The sequence below is a fragment of the Carassius auratus genome, unplaced genomic scaffold (genome assembly GCF_003368295.1).
Source record: "Carassius auratus strain Wakin unplaced genomic scaffold, ASM336829v1 scaf_tig00015876, whole genome shotgun sequence".
Classification (NCBI taxonomy): domain Eukaryota; kingdom Metazoa; phylum Chordata; class Actinopteri; order Cypriniformes; family Cyprinidae; genus Carassius; species Carassius auratus.
In genome coordinates, this window is record NW_020524628.1 from 222,501 (window position 1) to 240,054 (window position 17,554).

At 36.5% G+C, this 17,554-nt stretch overlaps 1 pseudogene; it reads right to left on the reverse strand.

Annotated features, from left to right (window-relative positions):
• Window positions 1-15,779, reverse strand: part of LOC113074966 (translation factor Guf1, mitochondrial-like) — a 21,473-nt pseudogene extending 5,694 nt beyond the window's left edge.
• Between the last annotated feature and the right edge of the window lie 1,775 nt (window positions 15,780-17,554).

A 17,554-nucleotide genomic window follows, 5' to 3' on the forward strand; every position in this document is an offset into this window, starting at 1 on the left:
ATCCCTCAGAGTCTTGTTGTAAGTCCTGTTAAAAACACAATGACTAAGGTCTATAGAATAGAAAAGAACACTGTAAAACAAAACTTTCAATACTTTTCTTACAGCCGTTGACTGAGTGTACTTGCTCTTGGTTCCCACAAGCTGTCACCCTAAACACAATATATTAAGCAGCAGGAATAAGTGGGAAGAAAATCATTACCATGGCAACATAACAGCCCACTCATAGTGAGTAGGTCTCTCTGAATATTGCTTCAGTAAGAAATCAAATGAGAGATGCTTTCCTGGTTCCGACGGCTGATATTTATCATTGCCATGGCTTTCTGCAGCTTTGTGTTTGCACCTGTCACTTTCTCAACATCAATGCTGAGAACAAAGCCTATTTTATTTCATGATCAGATGCCTTTATGAAGGATATTTATAGAACGCTGCTCATGTTCACTTTGAAAAGTGTTTGCAGCTGTGAGTGTAGTTATGTGAAATTGCGGTTTGGAGTGTTTATGTATATATATATATATATATATATATATATATATATGCATGTGTAAATTAACATGGAGAGTTTAATGTATGTATATATGAATTTAGAAGTATGCATCAAGCATTTTTTTATGTTTTTGTGCAAGAGAGAATCTGGGAAGCAATAAATTAATCAGCATTTTAAATGTATTCTAAAAAGTGAAAGTGATGTGACAGTTAGCCAAGTATAGTGTCCCATACTCGGCATATGTGCTCTGCAATTATCCCATCCAATGTTATATTGACATCAAACAAAACATATACCTTTTCATGAAAAAAACAACAACAAAAAAATGTTCCACAAATGATCTATAACAAACATTCTATTAATGGAAGAATGTTTCGTTCATAACGAGAACCTTAACAGATGTTCCAAACTCTAAAAACGTTCCCTGCTAGCTGCATTAGTTGATTTTATTCTCCTGACATCTGAACACTTTATTCATCATCTGTGATTTATTTCCATTCACTCTAAGGAAAAAAGGTACATAAAGCTTTCAAGTTTCAAGATCATTTAACCTAAAAGATACATATCTTAAAGGTACATTTTAGTATCTTCTGAGATGTAAAGGTACAAAAGGAAGAGCTGGAAGCAAACAGACTGTGATGGCTTAAGTCACCATCATTAAACATTTCCTCTTCCCGCTGACCTCTCACACTGCCTGGTGGATATTTGCTGTAGGCCTCAGCCCCATAATAATGATGTATGACTGTGTTTAACATGACGTTGATAGGCTGTGTGATAATGTGCCCCTCTGTAATGGCAGTTAGTAAAGTATTGCTCATTACAGTCGTGCTCTACTGCCTTGCTGATCAGATCCTGAAATAAGCCCTGGACCCACGCGTTCTCCTTGGTGCGATTGTGCCACCCACGTCCAGCCCAGCACTTGCTCACTCCTCCGAGAAATCAGTCTGTTGTGCTGAGGCAGGTCCACAGAGCATTTGAGCATTTAAATCTCACACAACATTTGATTCAAAGAACAAACAGCAGGGTCGCTCATATACTGTACATGTCACATGACGGTCATTGCATAAAACTTTTAGTTGAAAACAAGATGCTGCGACTATGAAAATAAAATCATGAAAAATGTTTTAAAGGATTCATGAACTACCTTTGTTTTTCATTTTGTAGATTTTTACATCAAAATGCGTCACAATTTAGAAGTAATAGGCTATTTTCTGTCCAGACACCCATCATCGAACATTCTGTTTGAATGGGCGTGGCAGATTGTAGACACGCCCACTGCAATGATTGGCTAACAGTTGTGTATATTTGACAGCCTACATCCTTCACAGATGGATGCTGCTGTGATTTAGGTTAAGAACACAGTAAATACTCAGTTTATTTTAAACGATCTATAATAGCAGACAAAGCAATAGTGATCACAAACAGTAGTAATAAAATAGTAATTAAAACAGTTACTCACACTTGTGTGGTACGACATTACTTCCACTCATTCATCCACTCTTTCCTAATGTTGGGATCCGATGGAATGTTATGCAAAGACTGTGTTTTTCCACATCTTGGCAATGCAAAGCATTTTGTTGTCTTTGGAGCCATTTTTTTTTCTGTTTACAACTGCTTCTTCTTTTTCTTGATTAACGGTGAATAACTCCTTAGGAGCATTATCGCCTCCTGCACTGGATGTCAAATGCATAAACCTGCGTTTGCCTCTCTGGTTATTTACACTACATGTGCTAATCAGTGGGAGGAGCTAAACAGGCAGTGATGTAGAAGCAGGCATTGATCTTCTGCAGCGGAGGCGGGGTTAACCCACACTATTACATCATAAAGTGACACATTCCACAAGCTTTCATTTTGGCAGATTGGCTTCAGCATAAACTGTTTTTAGATTAACGAGAAAGTTTTGAGTTCTGAAACTTACAGGATGTTTTTTTTTTATAGTACAATGACCTCTTATATGTCAAAAGCTCAAAGGAAATTAGATTTCTCAGTTCATGACACCTTTAAAGAGGTTTCATATCATATCCGGCAAAAAAATTTGGTATTAAATTAGTGAATAATCGGTGTATTTTGATCGGTGTATGATACACTGATTTAACAGAATACAAAGATGTCTATTTAAGACTTCTGCTCCAGTGACAAGCTGTTTTTCTTCCCTGTGTGGACTGGATGAGTGAGATTTCATTGCCTGAAATTTAATCCCAGTTCAGCCCAGCCTTCAACCACTGTGTGCTCAGTTCTGCTGTGCGCTTTGGGTCGTTGTTATGCTGGAAGGTAAACCTTCTTCCCATTGACAACTTTCTGGCAGAGGGCAGCAGATTTTCCTCAATAATTTGATGGTATTTTGCCCTTCTATCCTGAAGTGCTCCAGTTCCTGCTGCAGAGAAACCCCCCATAAAAGTATATGACCACCTACGCACCTAATCACCTTCTCAATGGCACACAAAGCCATTCGGATTTTAAATGTGATCAGCTTTCGATGATTGAGTTTACAAGTCATTTTTGGGAGAGGGGTGATCCTTTCTTTTTTTTCTGAGATGGTTGTGTTATATCTTTCACTTGGATGTTATAAGTTGCACTGAATAAATACAGCTGGACAAAACAAAACTGTGTCCATCTTCATTTCAGACTGCAAAGCGATTGTGATTATTGTAAAGGTTTCTTTTAAAAGATTATTTTCTATACCCACTACACACACACACACACACACACACACACACACACGCCTGATATGTATCTTTAACCACAAACAGTTAACTCCATTAATGCAAATTTCATTAGCAAAGCTTTAGTGTTTGATTCACTAATGATAACTCATTGGATCAACTGTTTGTGAGTCAGACTACACTGATTGTGCTATAGATTTTTGTTTTAGAAAATCTAATTAAAAAATAGGTATGAATATGAACTGTTTCTTGATTCCTAACCCTACTTCCTAACATTTCCATGTATTAACAGGTTTGCCTGACCCAACATACAACACGTGGTTTGAAGAATGGATTGCATGAGTTTGTGGAAAAAGGTCTTTGCTTGTTTTGAGTCTTTATCCACCTGTTCAGAGGATTTGAACATAACTAAGTGATTTATCTAGTAAATGGTTTTGTAAATAAATGCATCTGCCAAGACTTTAATTGTAAATGTAAATTAATTTCCCGTGATTAAGCAGCCCTCTTGCACAACCTTTGCCAACTAATTATCTGAAAACTGTTTGACAATTATTCTTTTTCGACTTTTCACAACGTGCTTTGTTACTGGCATGATACAGCAGAGTGCTCCCTGCCAATATGCATCTTTTGCCTTGTTCATTTGAGAAAGTAAAGCTAAAGGTTGGTTCATTTCTGTTGCCTCTCCTCCCTCTTTCTGGAGCAGTTCCCTTGGGTTATTACAAAACAAGCCAAAGGGGGGCTTTGTCATATTGAATTTGAAATCAAATCAGTCAATTTAAAAAGGTGCTTGTTGCCTTAAAAAAGCTTTGCTTTGTTCCCTCTGCTTTTACTCCCAATTACCTGAGCAGCATACCACAGCATGAGTAATGGGATGCAAAGTGGTCTGTCTGCCTCGGCCACATCTCTGCAAAGCACTTACATCCTCATACACGCACACACAAAAATAATGCATGCATGAAAGGGTACACATACATAAACAGTATATCAAAACATGCACTGATGCATGCTTTTTCTCAGGGTTTTTTTTCTTTAAGAGAATTTCCATGTCTTGATGTAATCAGCCAATGTTGCACAAACACGGCCAATGCTCTTAGATTACTGCAGTACATTTTGTTTTAGCTGACTGATTGAATATAGGTATATACCAAGCCTCAGGCAGCTTTTCTGGATTATCAGAGTCATTCCTCTTATGGAGCACCTTTGAAACTTTGTAAATGAAAATTCTTGCGTTGTTTTTAAATGAATAGCTCACTCAAAACAATTTAATTAGCTGAAAATGTACTCACCCCCGGGCCATCCAAGATGTAGACAGGTTTAAAGAAATTTAGCATTACATCAGTTACTCACCAATGGATCCTCTGCAGTAAATGGGTGCCGTTAGAATGAGAGTCTAAACAGCGGATAAAACCATCACAATAATCTGGAATCCAGTCCATCAATTAAAGTCTTGTGTAAATTACAAGTTCTCTATCCATAATATTGCTTTCTACAGGCGTCTCATCTTAATCAGGAGAGAAATATGCACAGATCAAGCACTGTTTACAAGAGAAAATAGTCCAAAACTATTCTAATCAAATATGTATTATTGTCCTATCATATTTTGATATGAGAGGACAATAAAAGATGACATTTTCACTGAAGGAAGTGGATTACTAATGGATTATTGTGATGCTTTTATCAGCTGTTTAGACTCTCATTCTGACGGCACCCATTCACTGCAGAGGATCCACTGGTGAACAAGTGATGTAATAGTAAATATCTTTAAAACTATTTTGCTGTAAAAACAAAATCATCTACATCTACATTTCTCCAAATATGTTCTGATGAAGGAAAAAATCTGAGCTTCATTTTGGAAGGCCTTAGTACATTGAACTATTCATTTAAGGATATAGTATCTGCTCAAGGTCTGATATTAGATCTTATTGTGACTTGATTGATTTCATTTATCATACATTAGTAATCATGCATTTAAATGTTTATCTCATCTAATGACTATTGCCTGCTAATGTCTATAATCCCAGATGGAAACCTCAGAAAGAAAATACAGATACGGATGCGGAGGTGGATGTGATCCCCTGGGTCGGTCTCATATCAAACACATGGAGGTCATTCATCACACCTTGCTCCTGAATGACTTCCACCCCCTTCTCACCATAATGCTTATCAGCCCGGTGCTACCCAGAATGCAATATCCTGCTCTGACGACTACAGACAATATCCAGTTCAGCGTTGCGGATGTGTATTAATTTCAGGAGAATTAAACTGTCTTCATAATAGGAACACGCCACGTGAGGTTTAAATAACAGGACAGTGTGCACATAAGAACATATGGACTCATTATCATTCTTTTTCTTTGGATGAATATCTATTTTCATATTGGCCAGAAATAAAACTGAACTTGCACTGTCATATATGTTTTCACCCAATACAACTGAATTTTTTTCTTTCTTTTTTCTTTTTTCTTTCTAACAGGATAGATCCCGTTGGTGTTCACTGTCATTCCAAACACTGCTGGATATAAATAGACTCTGTAAATGAGGATTGTTTCTTAAATTCCTCATGCTTCGCCAGATTTATGCTAGATCTCCAGTCATTTGGTCCACTAGCTAATTGTCTCCATGTCTCAGATCTTACCTGCTATAATTAGAACAATGCCAGAATGCAGAACGCCACACTGTCACTGATCTCAGATCAGAGGAACGTCAGACTTTGTGAAATGCTAACTTACCTGAGTCCTGCTGATGCCTGCAGTAATTTGGAAGGATCTAGCTGCTGTTCTCTTCAGGTATACTTGGACACAAAACTAAATCCTTTTAAAATAAACCATGTGTGCTGTTTACACAATAGGCTTCTGTACGTTGTTGAAAACAACAGTTGAATATGGCCATAACACACTCTTGTAAGTGTAATGTTTCTTTTATGCAACAGTTTAATTTACAAGTATGTAAAAACTATTAAAAACAGTTCCAAACAAAGCAGAAACTGAAAACCTGTGTTTTGAACAAATTGGTGGAGTGAATGAATGATTCGTTCACAAAGAAAGTCACTCGTTTCGTTGCTGAATGAGTCCTCGATTTTTAACAAATCAGTTGAATGAAAATTGTAATGACTAACTCAAAGACAGTCACTTGTATCATTACTGAATTAATTCCTGACTTTTACATTTCACTGCAAGTTGTGTATGTCAAATAAAAAGTCTCAACAAGAATTAACATTTTTCATAAAGAAAATGAAGACTACTTCAAGACCACTACTAATTTTGCATCATGATATTTTTTATGAAACTTAATAGACATAATCTCAATCTCATTTTTCTATACATTAATAATATTGCCATAATGTGAAAATATCTCCTCTGAAAATTCTCATTTGTCCATCTGTTGGTCTATCCAAATATTTATCTCCAATTTAATGATATATGACAAAAATATTGACATATTGTACTACACAAACTAAGAAATACTGCACAAGGTCAGTGTTTTGTGAATTAAAATTTAATTGAATGGATTTATTACATTGCTTTATGAACCGTTCTCTATTGACCACAGCAGCGTGACATTATCTGCTGGTCTGAAAGGCCACAGGAAGACTAAATGTCCTGCAGCTGCTCACCTGCATGGTTCTCTGAAAGCTGCATGTGAGTTCGATTTGATTCCTGCCAACTGAACCATGAAGTAATCTAACCCTTCCTGACAGGTGCAGCAAGGGCAAACACAATCTCACCCGGTTAGTAAACTGTGTGTTTGTGTGTTTTGTGCTTGCACACATGAATGCTTGCATGCATTAATATTTCCAGGGGTTTTGGGTCTATGTTTGTCAATTGCAAAAAGGCACAGTGAAAAAACGTGAAGTTACACTCTATTTGTCTATTGAATTTTGTTGCCCAGATATTGCCCTTCTAGCTTTGTATGTGTCAGATGTTTCTGCTACAATTCAGTGAAACTGGCAAATATAAGACAATAGCTGACATATAGTAAGTGACATTTCAGTACATTTTCAGACGAAGAAAGGTTCATTGTCAATAGAGTAGAGATGTATGAAGCACAGCTCAAACAGAAGTCACTTTCAAACCAAGCAGCTTTCTGTTGATCAGCTTGGTGAATTTGCCTGACGAATCTGTGAACTTTTTAAAATTTTTTATTCCAGATGGTGCTCCTATTGAAATGTCTGGATCTCACCTGCAACATTCTGCAGAGTGACCAGACTTAATAAACACACATAAACATGGATTACAGTTCATATAATTTGGTCTTGGAAGCAAGACTAAACCAGAGTTTCGGGTATCCATTTATTCACATTCCCATCGGACAAAAATAACATTAACATTGAAGATGTTATTTTTATTGTTCTCACAATGTTTTTTTTTTTTTTTTTTTAAATCCAGTTTTTTAAATGTTTCAAAAACATTATTTGTAGTGTGATACAGTAAAATGTTATGGTAATATTTCATTTGAATGTTCTCGGAACCATCTGAAACAAGTAATAGTAATGTTTAAAAATGTTTCAGGAAAAACGTTTTACACGTACTAATAAATTACATTATGCAAGTGCAGCTTGTTAAGGTTATAAGGTGGATACAATTCATGCAATTTTATTCCCAGTTTGAAATATATAAAGTGTTTCTTTGGAATCAATCAATCAATCTTAACAGTCACCTGCTTAGATGCTGAATAAATCCTGATTTTTAAACAATTCAGCTGAATTAATGATTTAGTGACTGTCACCTGTTTTTTGTTTCTTTTAGTAAGTAAAAAAAAAATAAATAAATGAACAATGTCTAAATAATATTTTTGTGCTAACATTTTGTTAACATTATTAAAAATCAGATAACAATGAACAAACATTCTGTTAACATTACTGGAAGACATTTGATTATAACTTTGAAAGAACCTTGCTAGAACATTTGGAGAACATCCCATTAGATGGGTTTGCTCTCTGGGAGAAACAACTGAGCTAAAGATTTCATATATATATATATATATATATATATATATTAGGGGTGCTCGGCCGATCGTTATGCGCATCTCGTCAGTAAAGCCGGTTCTCTAATCACCGGTTAATTCCATCAGGTGCGTGATTTCAAATAGAGCAGCTGTTACTACACAGAGCTGTTATTAATAGAGAAGATGCGCAAATCCACTTCATTTTCAGCGTTTTTTGGCGCATCTTCTCAGTTAACAACGGCTCTGTGTAGTAACAGCTGCTCTATGTGAAATCACGCACCTGATGGAATTAACATCTGATTAGAGAACCGGCTTTACTGACGAGATGCACATTAACGATCGGCCGATCGTGATCGGAGCACCTCTAATATATATATATATATATATATATATATATATATATATATATATATATATATATATATATATATATATATATATATATATATATATATATATATATATGTATATATATATATATATATATATATGTATATATATATATATATATATATATATATATATATATATATATATATATATATATATATATATATATATGTATATATATATATATATATATATATATATATATATACGAGCTGTATGTACATCTGTGTACTGGTAGTTAATCAGTTTCGGCATGAGTGCACCAAACAGCAGATGGTCCCCATTATTTTGTCAAAATGAATCAGCTTTCACGCTATCACATTCAGTTTCATATTCCTCTGCTTTGAAAGTTGGGTGATAACTTCCAATAGGTTATGCCTAGCCCTGGTGTGTGGGTGTGTTAATCTATTTTGCTTATTTGGATTGGCCAATAGCTGTCAGAGCTGTGAAAGTGTGACTTGTGTCTTGGTCTCTTTTCATTTTGTATTTTTGCTCATGGGATTCCTTCTGCCATCTTGTCTGGCTCTCTCTGACAGTTCTGAAGGATTCCCTCATCCATGATTTTAACATCTGTTCCTGATTCTGTGACACCCCACACAGGTTACACTCAAATCTGCTTTCCAGGCTGCGAGGCATCTCCAGTTCCAGTTCTAGCTGACTGTCTAATTAAACAAAAAAATTGTTTGGTTTGAGGTCTTGGTTATTAATTATTTTAATTTGGAATAGTAAATTAAATATGCAAACCAGAAGAGGCTATGATTTACAGTGACTTCATTGCGGTTGAAATCCAAATTGGATGCATTTACATTCTTAATGCATGTTATTGTGCATGAATAATCCACGCGCATTATTCAAAATAATTAAAATGTATGTTTGTAATCTTTCATAAAATTTATATCTCGCTTTGCTTCCAAAATGATTTACCTTTTTGCTGTCATCACACATTATTATTTTATACTCATCCCCTCTGATATTTTCACATTACAATCAAGTATCATTGGTTTAAATCAAGCCACATCTGCCGCCACAGTTGCTGACCATGTCATGTTAATCTCAGATTTGATGTCTTCCTGAATTAAGATGTGGGCACTTTAGCTCTGTTGTTGGCATGGCAACTGCTTGTCAGAATGAAAAACTTTTTATTTACCAACTAGTGCTCTTTTATCTCTTGAGACCATCATGAAGAGAATACTTACATACTGGGAAAACATTTCAAGTGAATGTTGAACCTTGAGCGTTATTCAAGTGTATTGTAGCATCCTTCAAGTTTTAGAGCTGTTTAGACATAAACAATAACTGAAGTGCCAAGTATAACTTAATAATAAATGGGGTAACACTTTATAATAACTGCATGCTATTAATCATTAGTTAAGCATTAGGAAACAGTTAATTCATCATTTATAAAGCATTAATAGACATTTAAAAGCAGTTTATAAATACAGATATAAATGCTTTATACCTGATTTAAAAGCATATCTATAATGTATTTAATAATTGTTTTTTCATACTTTATTAATGATCAGTTTATCATTTCTAAATTAAGTATAGAATTATTTACACACCAGTTATTAAGAAGTTGTCAGTGGTTCATAAGATCACTTAGAAATTGTAAGTAAATGATTAATAAACTATTTAAATGTGCATTCATACATCTTTTTATTCAGACATATAGTAATAGTTACTTATAGTGTTAATAAATGGTTTATTAACATATATTTCTACTGTAATTCAGGGTTAATTCAGGTAGTTATAAAACATATGTAGTTGTTAGTTAACTATTTTTGTGAGCTCATCTAAAGTGAGGACTATTTATGCCTTGTAAAGCTTTTACAAATGAGATTTAAAGGCTGTTAATATTTCTATGTTCTGTATCACTGTGTTGTGTTTGTTTCCGTTATTTGTTTAGAAGATAACTGAGCCTTTAAATATCTTTTATAAATGCTTTACAAGGCATAACTAGTCCTCACTTTAGATGAGCTCACATAAATAGTTAACTGACCACTACTAAATACTTTATAACTACCTGAATTTACTACATTTCTTGTGATCTTATGAATCACTGGCAACTCCTAAATAACTGGTTTGTAAATAATGCTATACTTCATTGAGAAATGATAAATTGATCATGAATAAAGTATGAAAATACAATTATTAAACACATTATAGATATGCTTTTAAATCAAGAATAAAGCATTTATATCTGTATTTATACACTGCTTATTACTGTCTATTAATGCTTTATAAATTATGAATTATCTGTTTACTAATGCTTAATTAATGATTAATAGTGTGCAGTTATAATAAAGTGTTACAAAAAATGGTTTATTTATAAAATGTCCTTTTTATGCTCATAAATACAAGATTATTACTACTGTATTTCTCATATGGATGCAATAATACCTCACATCATGTGGCTTGTTAAAGGAACACTGCTTTTTTTGAAAATAGGCTTATTTTCTAACTCCTGTTTAGAGTTAAACAGGTGAGTTTTACCGTTTTCGATTCCATTCAGCCGATCTCCGGGTTTGACGGTAGTACTTTTAGCTTAGCTTAGCATAGATCATTGACTCTGATTAGACCGTTAGCATCTTGCTCATAAATGACCGAAGAGTTTCTATATTTTTCCAATTTAAAACTTGACTCTTCTGTAGGTACATTGTGTACTGCTGAAGAGTACTTTTTGGCAGTAGATGGCAAGGTAGCGCACAAGGTTTTGGATTAGTAAATACATTATCTGTTGAGGTAAACCAAGATGGCGCCAGTGTACCCAGCTTGCCGTCTCTGTCTCATGTTTGTCTCAGTTTGGTGTACCTGTTCGTCTCACATTGTGCTGTTCATTTTATACATGATTTTGCACTGGTTCCATGCAGTCTCATCAGTGCTCACCTACGATCGCCAAGCTTTACTTAATAGCAAAAGTTGTATGGTAGATTACCGTGGATTGTGCTCCATTCTGCATTCTCATTCTATATCCTTGTTCAGCCAACCCATGCTGGAGTGTGCTCGCTGGTTACCATGCTGTGTTCCTCTTTTAAGGAAGCACCACAGGAAGAGAGGTAATCATGGTGGTGTCCATGTGAGAATCATAAGGGCAATTGTGTCTACCATAAAGTCTTCGATGGAGTTTTCTCTGGATAGTATAAGCTTGGAGGGTCTTCACCTGTTGCGATGTTCACAGGATTATATTTGTCAACACAGCCTCCTTTGAATATGGCCTTAGTAAATACTAGGTCTGTAAGCAATAAAACTTTCATTCTACATTACTTTTTTATCTGTCGGGATCTGGAAATGTTGTGCTTGACTGAGACTTGGGTAGGTGCTGGTTAGTTGTCAGCTTTTGAAGAACTTTGTTCAGAACTTTTTGTGAAGAACTGCTGTTTTATTAGTACCCCAAGATCTGCCGGTAGAGGTGGTGGGGTTGCAATGGTTTAAACAATCACTTATTATTCAATCAGTTTTTGTTCAAAATCTTTCATCGTTTGAAGTACAGTGTGTGGCATTAAAGTCTAATTCATCCATGCTGTTCTGTGCTCTCATATATGGGCCACCTAATGTTGGAAGTAGTTTTACTTTAGTTTTCTGAATTTTTAACTTCTGTTGCCCTGTTATATGATCATATTTTGTTTCTGGGTGATTTTAATATACTTCTTTGCTGCCAGAGGCATCTTTTGGTTGCTGAGTTTTGTAATATCTTGGACTCGTTCAGTTTTTCTCAAAACATAAATCAAGCAACTCATGGTCTTTGTCACATACTTGACCTTATGTCATATGGCTCTTCTGTGGTTGATGTTGTCATTAATAATGCTTCCTTTGTTGATCACAAACCCATTCTTTTTAAGGTTCCTGCTGTAACCTCTTCTAATGTGAATAAGCCTGCTGTTTTTATCTTCGTTTTATAAACTCACTGACTGTTTCTCAGTTCAGTGATGACGATCTAGCTAATGCCGTTGACAAATCTATCTTACATGCTGCAAAGGCGTCCTATGGGCTTGACAATTTGATTTCTCTGTTTTACACAGTTTGTTCTAATATCTTAGATTATATTGCTCTTTTTAAAATGAAACTACCAAAGATAAAATGTTATTACTAGTTGGATTACAATGCTTGCTCTCTTAGACAGGCATGCCTTAAAGCAGAGAGGAGATGGAAGCATGATCGTCTTACTGTGTCTTTTGAGATTCTCCACAATAAAGTCAGTAATTAATCTGAAATTCCTATTTCTCTAGGCAGCCGTCAGCAGGGCTCTGTGAGAAATTTTTTACATCTTATGTTGACAAAGTGAGTGCCATTCACTTATCTTTTACTTCACATGCTCTCAGACATGTCTTTGAACTCGCCTGCTAGTCCATTTTTATTTTGGCATTTTCAACATGTCTCTTTAATAGAACTTTCCGATCTCATTGACAAAATTAAGTGTACTAACTCCTCACTGGATGTTGTTTCTTCCGAGATCATAAAAGCAGCTTTTCAGTTATTGGCCCCACTGTCCAAGTGTTGATTAACTCATCTTTGGACACTGGTGTGGTTCTGAACTGCTTTAAGCATGCGATTGTTCAGCCTTTGCTTAAGAAACAAGGTTTGGATAACAGTTGCTTTAACAATTTTCGGCCTGTCTCAAAGTTATAATTTTTGTCAAAGTTTTTGAAAAGTTGTCCAGTTACAGCTGATCACATTCTTAAATACAGCTAATTTATTAGAACCTTTTCAATCTGGTTTTACTACTTATCACAGTACGGAGTCTACTTTGCTTAAAGTGTTCACTTTTATTTTGGTTGCAGTTGATTCCAGTAAAAATGCGGTATTGATTCTTCTGGATCTTACAGCTGCCTTTGATACCGTGGATCATAATGTTCTTATTTGCCGTTTAGAAAGGCAAAGCCTTGTGATGGTTCGGCTCTTATCTCAAAGATAGGTCTTTTTCTGTAGAGCTAGGCAAGTTTTCCGCATCATCTGTCCCAATTATTAGTGGAGTACCTCAGGGCTTTATTCTGGGACCGCTTCATTTTAACTTATATATGCTCTCTCTGGGGGATATTATCAGGAAGCACAATGTTTCTTTTCATTTATATGCCGATGATACACAGTTATACATACCGTTAAAAGCTGGTGATTCTTCGTCAGTCATTGCTTTCATGCCCCCAGTTGGTACAAAATGCAGCTGCAAGGCTGCTGACTGGGGCAAAGAAATATGACCATATCACTCCAATTTTAGCTTCTCTTCACTGGCTTCCGGTCCATTTTAGAGTTCAGTTTAAGATTCGGTTGTTTGTTTTTAAAGCTATTTACAATCAAGCTCCCTCTTATTTCAAAGTGTCTTAAAGTATCTTATGATCCCTTTGCCATCTACAGGCTTTTAAGATCCGCTGACATGGCTCTTTTATCTGTCCCTCATTCCCGTTTGAAAACTTTTCAGTCACTTCCCCCGTCTGTGGAACCAATTGCCTCTATACTGCCGCCTTGCACCTTCCATTACCATTTTTTAATCGAGGTTGAAAACATATCTTTTCTCCTTAGCATTTTAATTTCACTTCATTGTTGTTTTATTGTATTTTAAGTCTTGTTTGCTTCTTTTCTGTGTTTCCTTTTCTCTTTTAATTTTATTTTACATTACTCAGCACTTTGGATGGCTTTGCTATGTTTAATGTGCTATATAAATAAAATTTACTTACTAAGGCCGACAGAAAATGAAAAGTTGCGATTTTCTAGGCCGAAATGGCTAGGAACTATGCTTTCATTCTGGCATAATAATCAAGGAACTTTGCTGCCATACCATGGGTGCAGCAGGCGCAATGATATTACGCAGTGCCTGAAAATAGTGTCCAGCTAGTTTGGGTAGTTGCAGAGTTGCTGTGGACTATTTGCATGCTATGGCAGCAACGTTCCTTGATTATCACGCTGGAATGAGAGTATAGATCCTACCCATTATCAGCCTAGAAAATCGCAACTTTTCATTTTTTGTCGGTCTTAGTACACGATGTGGCAACAGAAGACCCAAGTTTTAAATAGGAACATTTTTGAGTGAGATGCTAACGGTCTAATCAGATTCAATGATATATACTAAGCTAAGCTAAAAGTGCTACCGCCTGACTGGCTGAATGCATTCAACAATGGTAAAACTCAACTGTTTAACTCTGGGGGAGTTGGTAAATTAGCCTATTTTCAAAAAAAGTGGAGTGCTCCTTTAAGGAGTGATTGATTTTATAATAAAAAATTAACGAATCACTATTTTAAAATTACACAAGTCAATGACATTAAGACACTTTTACTCCATGTTTTAATATTTCCTGCCTGAAGTCCTCATTAAAGCTCAGGAAAAAAAGCTCTTTTATAACATCTTTTCCCACCAAGTGTCAGCTTTTCTGGGCATGGAGGATCTTGTATGGGCACAGAAGCTGGGGCATCCATTCTGCCTGGCGCCTGTGAAACAGGTCCATATGCCACTGTGCCAGATGCCAAGAACAAAGGCATGGCAGCGGGAGCACTCTCTAATGTCCTTGTCTGAGGCAGCCTGGTGCAGGCGAGAGAGGATAAGACAGCTAGAACTAATGAAAAACTAACAAGGTCTGAGACTAAAAACTGTCTAACCGAGAAGCTGAGCTCTGCATGTGTCCTGGAGTCATGTTCAAAAACTTTGAGCTTGTCCCAGTTTTAGCATAAAAAACAAGGCAAACAGTCTTTCCCTGCATGTAAATAAAACTAAATTAATTAATTGAACATTATAAATGCCTTATAAAAACAAATGATAAAAACAACTATTTTATTATTATTACTATTTGTTATTATTTATTATTTTAGGTTTTATTGTTAAATTAATAAATTAATAAATTTGATAATCTTTCAACAAACAATCTTTCCCTGCATGTATAAATAAATCATTTAAAGTTGACATGTAAATCAAACTAAATTTTGTTATGATTTATAAATTGGATGAATAATAATACTATTAAGTTTTTTTTATTATTAATAACAATTATTAAATAAACTATTGTTATTATTATTATAAATAGCAACAACAAAAACAATAAAAAAACAACCATTTTTAAATATTAATAATTGATCATGTCTCTGGTTTGATCAACCGGCTTTTGTTTTTCCCACCCTCTTATCATTATGTTCATCGTATCATTATCAGTTCATTCCTCACACCTGTTATCATTTGCTCTCCTAATGAGGTCCCCTATATATTATCCTTGTGTTTTCTTGTACCAGTGTTTGCCTCTTGGAGCGCTTCTTGTCTTGTGCCTGCTGGAGAACCAGCCCTTTGTCAAGGCGAAGAAGTGCAAGTTCCAAGCCAGTCATGTTCCTAAGGTATGTCATCTCAGCTAATGGGGTTAAAGCAGATCCTGCTATGGTGATGGCCATTGCAAAGTGGCCACTTCCCTACACCTGTAAGGCTCTGCAGCGGTTTCTGGGTTTCAAAAATGTCAAACCTGGCCCTTGATATTGTCACTTGCCTTCCACCCTTGAAAGGTAACACTGGGATCTCGACGGTGTTGGACCACTTCTCCAAGGCTGCCCATTCTGTCCTTTTGCCCAAAATTCCCTCAGCAAAGAAAACTGCTTGGGTGGTGACTGATCAAATCTTCTGAACTCTTTGTCTTCTGGTCAATGTTTAGTTTATCAACCTCCTCTTTTTCTTTCACAGGAACCCACTGTTGCAGTCCTGTCTGTCTTAGCATTTGTTCAGAAGTGTCTACGCACTTGGAGATGGGCTGAGAAGGATCTGGCCCGGACCTCTAGATGAACAAAGGCAGTGTCTAACAGCCTCCAGACTCCCCCTACTCGTTATGTCTGTGGTCAAAGGGTATGGTTGTCCACCAAGGGTGGCCTCACCTGCAAGTAAGGCACCCAGGTTCATTGGTCCATACCTCATCACTAAGGTTCTGAGTCCAGTGGGGGTTCGGCTCAATCTTGTTCCTGATCAGCCTGGCTCTGTCTGTTGTGGTTGTTATCTGAATGTTTTTGATGTCTTGGAGCACTTTTTATTTATTTTTTCACAGTTCACCATGTGCTTCGCTGTCTTTGTGGTGTTTTTCACCATCCTCTTGTTATCCTGTTCATCATATCATTATCACTTCATTCCCCTCAACTGTTATCATTTACTCTCCTCATGAGGCCCTCTTATATATTTTCCTTGTGTTTGCTATCTTTTCTTGTGTTTGCCTTTTGGAGTGCTTCAACTCAGCCTGTATTCTTCTCGAGTCTAATCGCTGTGTATTGTCTTGTTTGAGGCTCCTGTACTGTTTTGTTTATCTCTTGATCTATCTGCCTCCTTGGCCACCCCACCCCCTTCGCTGCCTGGCATACTGCGCCTCTTCAGCAGCCTGATGTGCCACTCATTTTCCGATATCTGAACATCCTGTGACTCTCCTTCGCCCCTTAACTTAATTTTAGTAATATGATCTTCTATACTGTAATACTGTGTTTGTGAGAGAGAAAAAAATGGTCAGAATACATGTATATTTTTGAATGGATGGCAAAGGAGAAAAACTCTTGATGTTAGGTTAGTTGCAACATCTACCAGCAGGTTGTGAAACTACCTATTTAAACAAACAACGTCTTTCAGCAAGCGTTCTCTGTGTGTATGTCAGTCTGTCTTGTCAGTCTTATTTATTGTCTTTTGTCACTTTAGCTCCTTTAAACCGCAATAATATGTCAAAGAGCAAAGCTAAGACTGGCATCTAAAGGCTGAATCCAGACTGCGTTTCAGATTGTATGTTCCTCCCTGCTCTCACTACATCAGAGGTGGGGACACACACAGTCTGTGCGTGGTCTGCCCGGGATCAAAGTGCACTGTGTATGATAGAACAGATGCGGACACTTCGATCCTGGAGGGCTCTCTTCGAGAAGTGAGCCTTCACTAGCATTCCTTGCGGTGCCAGTCCCGGTCCCGCTTTTGCCAAGGTGGAGCGGTGCCTGCATTCACTGGGTTCGCAGATAGATCTGTTGGAGGGAATGGAGACTGCGCATCCCTATCTCCTACCTCACCCACCAGATCTGCCCGATCTCTGGTTCCAGAAGCCCGAGCTATGGTCCTTCCCCCGAGGAGCAAGCTTGCCGCTCCACCTTTCTTC